Source organism: Primulina eburnea, chromosome 8, assembly GCF_022965805.1.
Source record: "Primulina eburnea isolate SZY01 chromosome 8, ASM2296580v1, whole genome shotgun sequence".
NCBI classification, from domain to species: Eukaryota; Viridiplantae; Streptophyta; class Magnoliopsida; order Lamiales; family Gesneriaceae; genus Primulina; species Primulina eburnea.
Genome location: NC_133108.1, coordinates 31,277,288 through 31,291,431, shown reverse-complemented (window position 1 = coordinate 31,291,431; position 14,144 = coordinate 31,277,288). Strand labels below are relative to the sequence as shown.

General features: G+C 38.9%; 2 non-coding genes across 2 annotated transcripts; one reads left to right on the top strand and one right to left on the bottom strand.

Moving 5' to 3' along the window:
• Positions 1 to 2,179: 2,179 nt before the first annotated feature.
• Positions 2,180 to 2,298, bottom strand: LOC140840293 (5S ribosomal RNA). The gene has a single exon (XR_012119881.1). It is a non-coding gene; the product is annotated as a 5S ribosomal RNA (ribosomal RNA).
• Positions 2,299 to 3,935: 1,637 nt separating this feature from the next.
• Positions 3,936 to 4,042, top strand: LOC140840352 (small nucleolar RNA R71). Its single transcript, XR_012119940.1, has one exon. It is a non-coding gene; the product is annotated as a small nucleolar RNA R71 (small nucleolar RNA).
• Positions 4,043 to 14,144: the final 10,102 nt, after the last annotated feature.

Sequence of the window (14,144 nt, the reverse complement as noted above, 5' to 3'; positions counted from 1 at the left end):
TCATCGTCACTGCCCTTAATTCTAACATGCTCAAGCCTAGACAGATGATCAGCAACTACATTTTCCACACCCTTTTTATCTCGAATCTCGAGATCAAATTCTTGCAATAATAAAATCCACCTAATTAACCTAGGTTTCGCATCTTTCTTAGCAAGCAAGTATTTTAGGGCAGAATGATCTGTATACACAGTTACTTTAGACAGAACAAGGTATGAATGAAATTTGTCGAAAGCAAATACTATAGCAAGTAATTCCTTTTCAGTAGTAGCGTAATTCAATTGAGCATCATTTAAAGTCTTACTTGCATAGTAGATGGTATGAAATACCTTGTTCTTCCTTTGACCCAGCACCACACCAACAGCTGTATCACTAGCATCGCACATCACCTCAAACGGTAACTCCCAATCAGGGACAGTCAGAATAGGTGCTGTCACCAAGCTTTCCTTGAGTGTCTCGAATGCATGCAGACAAGTAGAATCAAAATTAAATTCAACATCTTTCATCAACAAAGAGGATAAAGGTTTAGCAATTTTAGAAAAATCTTTAATAAAACGCCTATAAAAACCAGCATGCCCTAGGAAACTTCTAACTCCTTTTATTGATGAAGGTGGTGGTAGGTTTTTGATTACTTCCACCTTGGCCTTGTCGACCTCAATTCCATTCTCTGATACCTTGTGTCCTAACACAATCCCCTCTTGAACCATAAAATGACACTTCTCCCAATTTAACACCAAATTGCTCTCTTCACATCTAATTAACACCAAGTTCAAATTCTCTAAACATTCATTAAATGAGGAGCCAAAAATAGAGAAATCATCCATAAAAATTTCAAGGAAATTTACAATCATGTCATGAAAGATAGCGGTCATGCATCTTTGAAATGTTGCAGGTGCATTGCATAAACCAAAGGGCATACGCATAAACGCAAAAGTACCATAAGGGCAAGTGAAAGTAGTTTTCTCTTGGTCCTCAGGTGCAATTGTGAGTTGATTGTATCCCGAATATCCATCTAAAAAGCAATAAAATTCATGACCTGCTAATCGTTCAATCATTTGATCGATAAATGGCAAGGGAAAGTGATCTTTACGGGTTGCATCATTCAATTTCCTATAATCTATGCACACACGCCAACCCGTAACAGTTCTAGTGGGAATCAACTTATTTTTTTCATTAGTAATAACAGTAATCCCACCCTTTTTAGGCACACATTGTACAGGAATTACCCACGCACTATCAGAGATAATATAGATAATACCTGCATCCAGAAGTTTAATTGTTTAAGCTTTTACTACCTCTTGCATCTTTGGATTGAGTCTCCTTTGTGGTTGTGCTAGAGGTGAGTATTTATCTTCCATCAGAATTTTGTGCATGCAGATCGAAGGACTTATCCCTTTTATGTCTGAAACCTTCCAAGCGAATGCTCCTTTATGCTCCTTGAGGACTCCCAAGAGCTTACTCTCCATATCATCTGTCAAAGAAGAGGAAATAATAACAGGCAATTTATTATTTTCTCCTAAATATACGTACTTGAGATGCGGAGGTAGTGGTTTGAGCTCCACAGTAGGTGGCTCCTCTAGGCTTGACTTTTGAGGCATTAAATCTTTTCTGTCTCCCAATTCCTCTAGTCTAAGCCTCACTTGCTTTCTCCAAGGTGGAATGGCATTCAAGTGAGCTACCATCTCCATCTTTTCCTCGTCTAGCTCGTCCTCCTGCTTTTCAGTAGTGAGAGTGGCCTCCAATGGTTCTTTCAATCCATCCTGCATAAAATCACAAACGAGAGAATCCAAGACATCAATACGAAAACAACTATCATTGTGCATTGTGTGCTTGAGAGTATTGAGGACATCAAAAATAATTTTTTCTTCTCCAACTCTCAGTCTCAATTTCCCCTCTTCAACATCAATCAGTAAACCAGAATCGAATTTCGACCTTCCTATTCCGATGTCCCGGGAAACGGAAACTTACCAAAAGCGGAAAATCGCAAATTAGAGGGTCTTAGAGAAGGAGTTCGGCTAAAATCTTGCCAGCTCATGGCGGAGTCATGAGTCTCGTTTTTTAGCCCGTTTACAATCAAATTAGCATACAGTTTTGTCCAAATCCGACGTGCTCCAGAGCTACGAAAATTTCACATGTCTTATATGGTCCCGATCGAAGAATCAAAAATATAAAAACACGGAAAGGGGTGCAACACAAGGACTTCCCAGGGGGCCACCCATCCTAGTACTGCTCTCGCCCAAGCACGCTTAACTTCAGAGTTCTGATGGGATCTGGTGCATTAGTGCTGGTATGATCGCACCCAACATTGAGTGGGCTGTTTATTCTTATATCCCTCGAGTACGTGTGGGCCGGGCGGCGAGAGACAAAACGCGGCTCTTCTCTCGCCGCATCAGAACCTCGGGGTTATACGTGCTTGGACGAACGCAGCTCTAGGATGGGTGATCTCCCCGGGAAATTCTCGTCTCGCGACTATTTACGTAAATTATTACTAAAATATTCGAAATGCTTTCCTTGTAGCCAGAAACGGTCTCCCTAGGATTAAAGGCATCTCTAAATCTTCCTCCATGTCAAGTACCACAAAATCTGCAGGAAAAATAAACTTATCCACTTTCACCAAAACATCTTCGATAATCCCACGTGGATACTTGACAGATCTGTCAGCCAGCTGCAACGACATCCTAGTTGGCTTGGGCTCACCTAATCCCAGTCTCCTAAACACAGAAAAAGGCATCAGATTAATACTCGCACCAAGATCACATAGAGCTTTATGAAAATTAATGTCACCAATAATGCAAGGTATAGAGAAACTCCCTGGATCTTTTTGCTTAGGAGGCATCTTGTTTTGAACTAAAGCGGAGCAATTTTCAGTCAAATTCACCGTCATATGATCTTCTAGCTTCCGCTTATTTGCTAAGATATCTTTCAAAAATTTTGCATAACTTGGCATATTCAATAAAGCATCAGCAAAAGGAATGTTAATATGCAATTTTTTAAATATCTCAAGAAATTTACCAAATTGTGCATCTAATTTAGCTTTCTTCATTGCTGCAGGAAAAGGTGGAGGGATAAAAATTTTATTCTGTGCAATAGGTGTAGATGTAGAGTTAGAAGACTTACCTCCTCGATTTTCCACCTCATCCTCACCGTGCTTGGTCTTTTCCTCATTAGACTCGAGTGCTTTTCCACTACACAATTCCACAGCCTTCACATGTTCTCTTGGGTTAGTTTTCGTGTTGCTTGGCAAAGCTCCTTGCTCCCTATTAGCAATCAACTTAGCCAATTGTCCAATTTGATTCTCTAACCCCTTTATGGATGCATCTTGGTTCTGAAATCTCGTCTCTGTTGCAGAAATAAATTTAGTCATCATTTGCTCTAAATTGGACTTCTCCTCCCGAGGCGGTTATGGCTTGAATCCTTTGTGCATCCCATACGGTGGACCTCTTTGTTGGCGATTTTGGTTGTTTTGACCTCCCCATGAAAAGTTTGGGTGATTCCTCCATCCCGGATTATATGTGTTCGAATAAGGGTCATTTCTAGGACGGTTCTGGAATCCCACTTGTTTTACCGGTGCTCCCTCAGGCACATAGAATGGATTGCCATCTTGGCAATCCTGCACGTCATGCTCACCCCCACACTTATCACAGAAAATTTCTTGCAGACGCATAGCCGACCCACTCATGCTCATCCCATCAATCTTTCTATTCAAAGCCTCTAACTGTGCTGAAACCGCCGACAAATCATTAACTTGAATAACTCCAGCACCTCGTCTCTGCCTATCAGACTGAGGATGATAGCTACTAGCAGCCATCTCTTCCAATAACTCATATCCTTCCTCAGCCGTTTTTCTCAGTAAGTTACCACAAGCAGCAACATCTATCATAGTACGGTTAGGAGTAAGCAGACCGTAGTAGAAAGTTTGAACAACTAACCCAAGAGGCAGCTCATGGTATGGACATCTCCTCAACAAGTCCTTGTAGCGCTCCCATGCCTCGTAAAGTGACTCTTGCTCATATTGAGCAAAAGTAGTAATGTCGGCTCTAAGCTTCATAGTCTTCGACGGAGGAAAGTACTTGATCAGGAATGCCTTTGTCATATCCTCCCATGTAGTAATAGACCCTACAGGCAAACAGTTTAACCACGACTTAGCTTTATCTCTCAGTGAAAATGGAAATAAACGCAAACTAACAGCATCATCAGACACGCCATTAAACTTAAAAGTATCACAAATTTCAAGAAAGTCAGCTATGTGAGAATTAGGGTCGTCAAGTGCACTTCCCCCAAATTGGAAAGTGTTCTGAATCATCTAAATGATAGCTGGCTTGATCTCAAACTGATTAGCTCGGATGACTGGTCTTACGATGCTTGGACGTGCTCCATCAAGAGACGGCTGTGCATAATCCATCATCGGTATACGCCTTGGCTCCTCTCTGTGTTGATCAGTCTTCCATTCTTTCCTTCACTCTTTGCTGCTGTAGTCGACGTCTAGCTGTGCGTTCAATCTCGGGGTCAAAAGGCTCAAGCTTAATCTCGAGTGATCTTCGCATGCACCATAAGAAAAATCTGCAACACAATGAGAGTATCAAATAACAATAAAATAAATAATACTAAAGAATTTAAATGAAAAATAAAAAATTGTGAATCAACAGTCCCCGGCAACGGCGCCAGAAACTTGATCGAGCAAAACTTGCACATTGAATAGTCCCAAAATTTATTTTATAAATGAAAGCTCGATTTAAATATCGCAAGTGCACGATAGTCAAGTTATAATAAACGTAAGTGAATACGAGTATCGTTCCACAAGGACTGCGTTACACTATTTTTATTTTCAAGTAAAATTTCTTTAGCAACGATAAAAGGAGTTGATGATTAAACTAATGTAAATTAAACAACTAAAATAATTAAAATGCAAAGAAGACGTATTCAAGAAAGCAATGATTAATTTGGATTAAATCAATTGAGAAATGAATTTTTTGGGAATTAGCAGTTCACCTACCACTCGTGTTTAAATAATTACACTCGACTTTTACTCGTGCATTCGACGGAATTCCTAGACTAATTAATATACTCTGTCGAGCTATATTAATACTAATCATAAACATGCAGTACTCAAGTGTCCTCAATTATTTAACAGTTCAAGATTGCATTACATTCTATGGAATCCACTAGCTTTCATCTGGGTGAACTATCACTATCGACACGTACCCAATTCCGTATATCTACTAAAATTGTAAATTTGTGGTTTATACTATTTGATCCTATTGTTAATTGTTCTATCGAAATCATCAACAACATGAATAATAAAAGGATGTTAGCTAGGCTTCGATTGAAACAAGAAAGAACAATAGCATAAACAAATCACTAATAAAAACGTCGAATATGTTAAACACCGAGTACGGGGTAGGATCCCCTCAAATCCCAACAAATCTAGAGTTTAGCTACTGAAATTCATGATAAAAACCAACAATCAATGTAAGAAATAAAATACTGAATAATGAAAATACTAAAGATGACGATGGATGACGGCCACGACGCGTGGAAATCTCGAGGTCTTTGAAAATCTCCTTTTTCTAGCCTCCCCTCCAAGAGAAGTGATGAAAAATATGATAAAGTCCAAAAAAAAGTCGCTGATCTCGTGTATTAGGTTTAGGTGTCCGATAGAGTCCATAAAAAGTTGGAAACAAATCTTCCCGAATCTCGCTTCTCGCTAGGGCGGTATATTTTGACCGCCCTAGCGAGAGGTCCTCGCATAAATTTCCTCGAGCATGTCCCTGGTTTCGCTGGACCGCCCTAGCGAGACACTTGCGCAAAAAATCCTCGGCCAGACCAAAATGCTCGCTGGGGCGGTCACTTTTGGCCGCCCTAGCGAATCCTCTTCGATATTTTGACAAATTTTCTCCCACTTTTTGGTTCAATTCCTACAAAATAACCACAAAATACACGAGATCAATGACATGCTAGATAATGCTAAAAAAATGCAAAATTAAACTAAAACAAACTAATATGATGCATGAATGCGATTCAAAACAACACTAAAAACACGTAAAAACGAGTCCTATCACCTTGGCTGTCTTTTGAACAACAAATAACTGAATGGTGGTTTATGTCATGATGAAAGTCTTGGGAAACAACTTATCGATAGATAGCATAGTAGTGGCAGCTGTTTGTTCTTGGACTGAGAGAGATTATTGTTCAATTGGTAACTGAATACTTTCAGTTTTTTCTTCTGCTTCTGTTGCTGATATCGTAACTTGATCTTCAATAGGTTCCACAACGTCATCAGTAGCTGATTCATCTTTGAATTCCATTTGAATATCCTCGATAACTAATTGTAGCATATCATCTACAGTTTCCAGTGTCAGAACTCTTTCAGATAATGTAGAAAAGCGCACTGCTGGTTCCAAGATTGGGAGGACAATCAATTCAGTAGATGAGAAGGGTTGGTCATCAGTGGAGAGTGGAGGACGGACTTCGGAAACTGGTTCAATTTATTGAACCTCAACTGACTCTACTTCAGCTAGAGCCATCGGTTGCTCCTCTGTAATTTCAGTTGGAAAGTCATCCTCAGCTGATGGTGAACCACTAGTCCTTACCGTAACATGCAATTATTGTCCCATCTCCCAATTCTTTACTCTCATCTGAAGGGAGATGAGATCAGAGTCCAGTTGTTGAAAACTACTACGTTTTCATGAGTATCAAGACTAGATGGATCATAGTTGGATCTCAATTCAGCTGCCACCACAGCCAACCTTTCGATTCTCATAAGATCAAAGAAGTGTTGTTGTCTCTCAATGGCCTGGGCAACTGTAATGGATTTAACAGCCTTCATGTGAGCTAATTCTAAGGAGATGAATTTCTTCAAAACTTTCTTCTTCCTTAGCTTCTTGGAAAGGGTGACTGTTCGAAAGTTCACCCATTCTTTGAAGAGCTTCAACTTCTGTTCATCAAGCTTATTGATATCTTGCATGATAAGATCAATTTGCGTCTGAATGGCATTGCTAGGTCTTGGTTCCTCAGTCAAATTTTCCTTGTCCTTTGGATCAATTAGGGCATGAGGCAAGTCCAGTGTCGAATTAATGGTGTCCATAGCTTCTCTGATACCACTTGTTAATCGGTTAAGATGGGTAATATGTTTAGAAAGGGGGGGGGGGGGTTAATAAATACCTTGGTTTATAAAAATTATTTTTTATAAATGTGAATCAGTTCTTTGAAAAACTGATCCAAGAATCGTGTGGGTATATATAAATCTTCAACTTAAACAAGTTTGAAATAAGACTGAAATATATATTGAATACTTAAAATAAACAGAAATGATAACTGAAATGAACACGAGAATTTTTCTGGATGTTCGGAGACTTCAAATACTCCTATGTTACCCCTTATATCACTAGGATAGGATTTCACTAAAAGACTTTAATATATTACAAAAAATTGTAATAACCCACTTCATTTGGTCTTACAAACTGTCAAACTGAAACTTTAACATATCGTATTTTGAACTACTTAAAATTTGCGGAAAAATAAAATTTTCCTTAAATAAATAATAGACTTTCAAACTACGATAAAAATAATATGCTCGTCAAAAAATATTTGAAATAAAAACAATTACAAACAAATTTTGCAAAAATTCATCGTTTAGAAATCATAAACAATCTCATGAAAAATCAGAGTATTTGAAACATGCATAAAGGTCTTAAAAACGTAGGTGGTCCTCGGGTTTAGCCTCCGCTCAGTCCGAACCGGCTCATTGGTCCCCACCCCTCATCTCCTCATACTCATCATCATCCTGCATCGATCAAGTCTAGTGAGTCTAAGACTCCATATGTATAAACTGGGTAACAAGTAATACATAATAAAATCACATGCATTTTAAGATAGAACATACATACTTAAACTTAAACGTACTTGCATAAACATGACGTGTCATCATATCGTAAATCTTTTCATAAACATACTTGCATCATACATACTTGAGCATACATAAACATCATTATTTTGCGTATAGATATGTTTCAAAGCAAGTGACTCATATATAAATGTAGCTGATCAGACTAAACCATAGTACTGGGCTGGCAGGGATGTCCACTACCACATACATGAAATCCCCAGTCATGCTTTACCGGGTGGATTTGTTCTTGGTAATGATTTACCGCTTTCCAATCTTGATCTAAACCTGGTCATGCTTTACTAGGGTGGAGAGGTCACCGGCCACGTTCACCTGGCTTCCAAACCCGTTCATATTTGGTCACAAGACATTTAGCATACCTCAAATACATAAAATATTTTCTTTTGCACGTCAAACATACTTACATAGCGTGGAGGGATTCATTGGATCTTGCTTGGGGCTCCCGCTGCACATACATACTAGTACATTAACCCAACAACTATAAAATTCATAACTTAACTGCACCAAAAAACTTGCCACTGAAGTTATAAAATAACTTATGACTTTCTAGACCCCTCGAGACTGGACCACGTTTAATCAATATACTAACCCATGAACCGAACCCCGAAACAATCTTGGCATGGAGTAAGAAATTTTCCAAGCAATGGACGACATGGACCTCGTTTAAACCATAGTTCAACGTTCCCCAATCAAACTTCGTAACATCTAAACTAACTTTCACTATGTTTGGACATAACGACGTGATAGTACCCAAAGGAAGCAATAGAACCTAAATTCGAAGCCCCAAAAAAAACACCAGAACTAGCGCCTATGCACTGAATCTGCAGCGCCAGACTGACACCTAGGCACTAATCTGCAGCGCTATGGCACTGCCTGGTGCAAAACTGTAGCACTTCAGCACCCCTGGTGTAGTGCTGCGGCTCTAGTCATGCGCGAATTCAACCCCAAAAAAGCCATCTTCTACCCATTCTATAAAGGCCTAAAAATCCTTGCTTGAAAATTTGCGATAAATTTAAAATCTCTTTTTAATGAACTTAAATTGCCTCATTCATAAAATCAACTGATAAATCAAGTTCAATGTTTAAAAATATAGCAGCGGAAGAAAATAAAGTTTGCCGAAATAACAATTTAAGAATATTCAACAACTGATAAAAATGTTTGCATAAAATGGTAACATGCTGCAAATGAGGTCCTCGGGTGCCACTACTGCAGACCCAAGTGGCTCACTGGTCCCCGCCCTCGGCCCTAGCCTCATCAGTACCTACAACAATCAAGTCTAGTGAGCCTAAAGACTCAGCATACAAATATCGTAGGTAACGAGTAAATACTAAAGTAAAATTTGCATGGGATAAAATATCATGTCATGAGGCATACTGAAATTAACTTGTACTGAGCAATTATAATACGTGCATAACTGAACTGAAAATCATGGTAAAATGTTTGCTCCTTGGAGTCCTGTACTTAAATAACTGGTAATAATTTTCTGTTGAGATTATGGTCTACGCCTGTGGCCCCTGCACTGAACTGAACTGATCGGTAACTGGCTACCGGGGAGTATCAAACTGAACTGAACTGACCGGTCACTGGCGACCGGGTGGTACCAAACTGAACTAATCGGTCACTGGCGACCGTGTAAAATAATGCTCCCATAATAGTGAATTGACCACAAGTAATATCGCATAAATCTCAAAAATAAGTATTTTCTATTTTCATGCACGTAATATAATTAAATGGCATAATGAAAATATCCTGTATATTTTACCAACTGGATTGGATCGCTCCCAGGCTCGCTGCAACCTAAAGGTGCCATGAAAAATATGCAATAGTTTTTACTTGACCAACTATGCAATTAAATTTGACAATGCGACAACTACGTCTAACGACTCCGTATTTTAAATCATGACTCCGAACCAAACCCGAACCACACTGAACCGTCATATAGTCATGATTAAAATACGCTTAAAATAATGAAATAATGCTCCTAAAATGATGATGGTCGAAATCTAGGTGAAATGGAGGCCAAAACATGAAACGCTCTTTCGAGAGTCAATTTGGCACATCGCACCGTAAATTCTCGTACGACCTCAAAAATGATCCGAATCACGAACGGTCAAGAACATGATCTTTCTAACTCGATGGGGCACTGTCCAGTCCAAGGCCATAGGCTAAAAGCCAACCAAGAACTCGAACGAGCCTCCGAACCGTCACAAGCAAGTTGCTGTCAAATTCCAGCAGCTGCGCAATTGCATGTCTTGTGTTGTTTTCGAGACTACCAGCCATTGAGGCGTGAACCACCGACCAGAGACTCTTACCAACATCTCAAGGAATGATTTGAACGATGGCTAAGGGCCCTAGGCCAGCCACAATCCTCACCATTCCAGCAACCAACCGAAAACTCTTACCGAGGGCCCTCATGCGTGTGTGTGTGGTGTTGTGATTCGCTTGCTGTCTCGACTCGTTCCAGTGGCCATTTGGTTGACCATGGCACGATCTAGACATCTTGGGGTATGGTATGAACCGTGGCTAAGGGCCATAGGCCAACCAAGATCCACACCATTCCCAAAAATCGAATCAATACATGCTGTATAATGAAGGGGCCGAAGGGTGTAGGGGTTGTTCTTGATGTTTTAATTGAAAACCGAGTAACCATGGACCAAGCCATCAAAAGGGTGACTTAGTCACATCTTAGACATGCTAGGTAAGTGATCTAACCATGGCTATAGGCCCCTAGAGCAGCCATGATCAGATCCATTCCCTTGGACAGCAAAACTGTATTTTCGAAAAACACAAATGGACACAAATGGAGTTGCTGGCATTTTCTTGGTCTCGGCTGTCATGGGGCTCAAACCACTGGATAAATGTGTTCCTAACATGCTCTAGTACATGCCTAGGAATCAGCTTTGGGAGCCTGGAACCGATTCAATACCTGAAACCCACAAACCAAAAGAAACCGTGAAGCTTGCCAAGGAAAATTCGAAAATCTGCATGTGTTGTTTTCTGAAAAATTCATGAAACATTTCGGATTTTGCTTAACAAATCATGATCATGTAATGAAAATAAAGGATATTATGACTTGATTGAAGAGTCAAGGAGAATATATGCATGCCTGGTTTTGTTTCGAAAGAAAACGAAAGAATGAAATGATTCGGTGGTGCGATCTAGCTTCCTTGTTTGCCACTGATTTTCTTTCTTGTTTCTAGCTAAGAAACCCACGGTTTTTACTCTGAAAAGTGCTCTGATTTTCGAGATTAGGGAGAGGGGAAAATGGTTAGGAGAGTGAGGGGAGTGGGTGCAAAATATATGGGAGAAATCAAGACCAAGTCTCCCCCTTTTTAAATTTTGAATTTGGTTGATAGCAAATGGCTTGTTGGATGATTCTAGAATGGGGTGGCCGATTTCTTCAAGGCTAGGAATGGGTTAGGATAAGCTCTAATAATTAATTAAATGGTGCTCCCAAAAATCATAGAATTATCCTACTAATTACATGCAAAGAAAGGGTCAAAAGGGTGATGAGTTGGCAAGCAATACACTATCAACTAGGGGCCGAAATTTATTAATAAAAATGAATGGGAAGTGTTGTTTATTTACTAAATTAATAACTCTGTTGGAATATTTCATGTTCGCAATCTTGATTTTGATGTTAACAAAACTTGTTAATGTGTTTCTAACATATTTACTCAAGTGTGAAGTTGCAAACACAAGAAGCAAGCTGAAACTGAATTTTGCACAAACTGAATTTCTGGCAAGCTTCGGTGTTTTGAAGATATCTCTCAACTGGATGATCCAAATGACAATCCGTTAAATGGACTGATCAGAAAACTCAATTTGGAACAAGTTGTATCTCACGTCAGTTGGGCAAAATCGGATGTTATCATGGTCTAACTGATCGCTCAATTATCGAACTGATCACACGAAAACAGCAATCAGTTGTGTTTGAGCAGCTGCCGTATTTTGGTCATATCTCTCAGCTCGGTTATTAAAACGAAGCGATTCAGTATGCGTTGGAAAGATAAGACAAAGATCTACAAATCATTCTGATAATTCAAAGTCTGAATCGAAGCTTACAATGCTGATAAATGATGATGAAGCTACTGGTTCTGCACAAACTGAAATCAGCTAGACTGATTTCAGCACATCAGCTGAAACTGAACCAACTGAACCAGCTGCTGAGCAACTGAACTGAACCAGCTGCTGACCAACTGAAACTGAACCAGTCCAACTGAAATGACCAGTTTAGTTGACCAGAGTTGACCAGTTGACCAGAGTTGACCAGTCGGGAAAATGCCCAGCAAGCTGAATTTGACCGTTGCAATCTCGGAAACAGTACAGAAACTTTTCAAACGGTTATATTCTTGTGTCTAACGTATATATCAGTGTTGGAGCCTATAAATACAACATATTGAAGATCAAACAAGAGCTTTGGAAGTGGATTCAAAGCATGGGCAGTTAGCATGAAGAAATCAGCTAGTTGAGAGCACAAGCCCTTGTGTGAGGATACATTTGAGATGTACACTGTAACTGATATATTCCTTACACACGAACACTCACACATATACGAGAGAGTTGAAGTTCACAGATTAGTTGAGTGAGTCTTGCACAAAGACGTAAAACTTGTGTATGTAGTCTTTGCATATGAGACATTAAACAATATGCTGATTGTGAGGTGCTGCCTACAATCTTGAGTGCTAGGAGTTCAGTTTAGGCAGTGGGTGAGTCCTAGCTGAATGGGCTTGTACAAGGTGTTGTATAAATCAAAGTCTTCTAGTGAATCATTCCCAAGGGGAAGTAGGAGTGTTTGAAATCTCCGAACATCCATAAACAAATTCGTATCTATTTGTTTATTGCATTTATTTATCATTTTCACTGTTTTTATAGATGCATTGTTGAAGCATTTTATGTCTTCTTCAAATACCAAAATATTGCATACCAAGTGTTTGATAAAATGCTTCAACCGAAAATCTTTTTACTCATTCAACTTGCATATATCTTAAATGGTTTACAAAAGATTTAATCGGTTTCTACGAAGGATTATTTCGAGTATTTTCCGCTTGGTTTGAACACCAAACTCGATTTAATTCATCGGTGTTCAATATTACAAGAACCGAGCTATTATAGCTCAACGATGATCCCCCTAACCGATCCTAACAAACTCTTAAAAGCCTCACTAATCCCTTAAATAATTTAGTGAATAAAACCCTTAATAATTGGAACTTAATTGAATTAATTTCATACTCACCTCAAGTAACTAAATAAATCCTCAAACCTTCTTATTAACTTAAATGAACTTACTTGCTAACTAAAATAAATCCTGAAATGTTTTCTGAATCTTAAATTCTATCTCAAAGTTCCAACTCCAGTCCGGCCTCACTGAAATAACTTAAATGAATAAAAATCAAACTGCTGGCTAAAATAATTAACTTCAAAGGAAAGCATTTAAATATTCATGCAATGAAGTCAATTTAATTTAAAATATTATAATTATGCATGGTTTATACGTAGTCTAAGTTACGGGCTCTACACATTCCCTTCCTTATGCCATCCAATGCCACCAAGCCCATACCGACTCGAAACGAAACATCGAAAGACGACTGATCACACCACATGACACCACTTACGCAGCAAGGAACACCCGACGATTCCCAAAGAAGCCTGCAACAAACAATTCTCAAGAACATATCAAGAACATGTTTTCATAAAATCACAGTTTGAGCAGTCCCACAAAAATTTTCATAACTCTCTCGTTTCTTGTCTAAAATTACAAATTTACTATCAAATTGAAGGTATAAAAAAGTATTACGTTTTATATGTTGAAAGATTTTCCAGAAAGTTGACCTAAAAGACACAGTACTCGAAAAGACAGTATCCAAAATCGTTTCAAACATTTTTTCTCAAACTTTTGAACAACATACATGGATTTTTGTACACAATAAACATCAAAACATATAATATGACAAGATCGATGCAAAAACAAAATAATATACATGTCTTTGATGAATATACTCACGAAACGACGATACTGAAGCAGAAAGATGGGAGAGTTGATCCGGGACGAATTGTGGCACGTTTTCTTGAAGAAAAAGGGTACGTGAATTTGATGGGAAATCGAAGAGGGAAGTGCGGCTGCTGCTTGCTCTTAGAACCCTAAGTTTTCTTTTAAAAAAAATGAAATGAGATTGTGTGTATGCAAATGAGACCGATGGGTGTTTGTGTGTTTTAGTGTTAAAGTGAGTGTATCATAATTAGG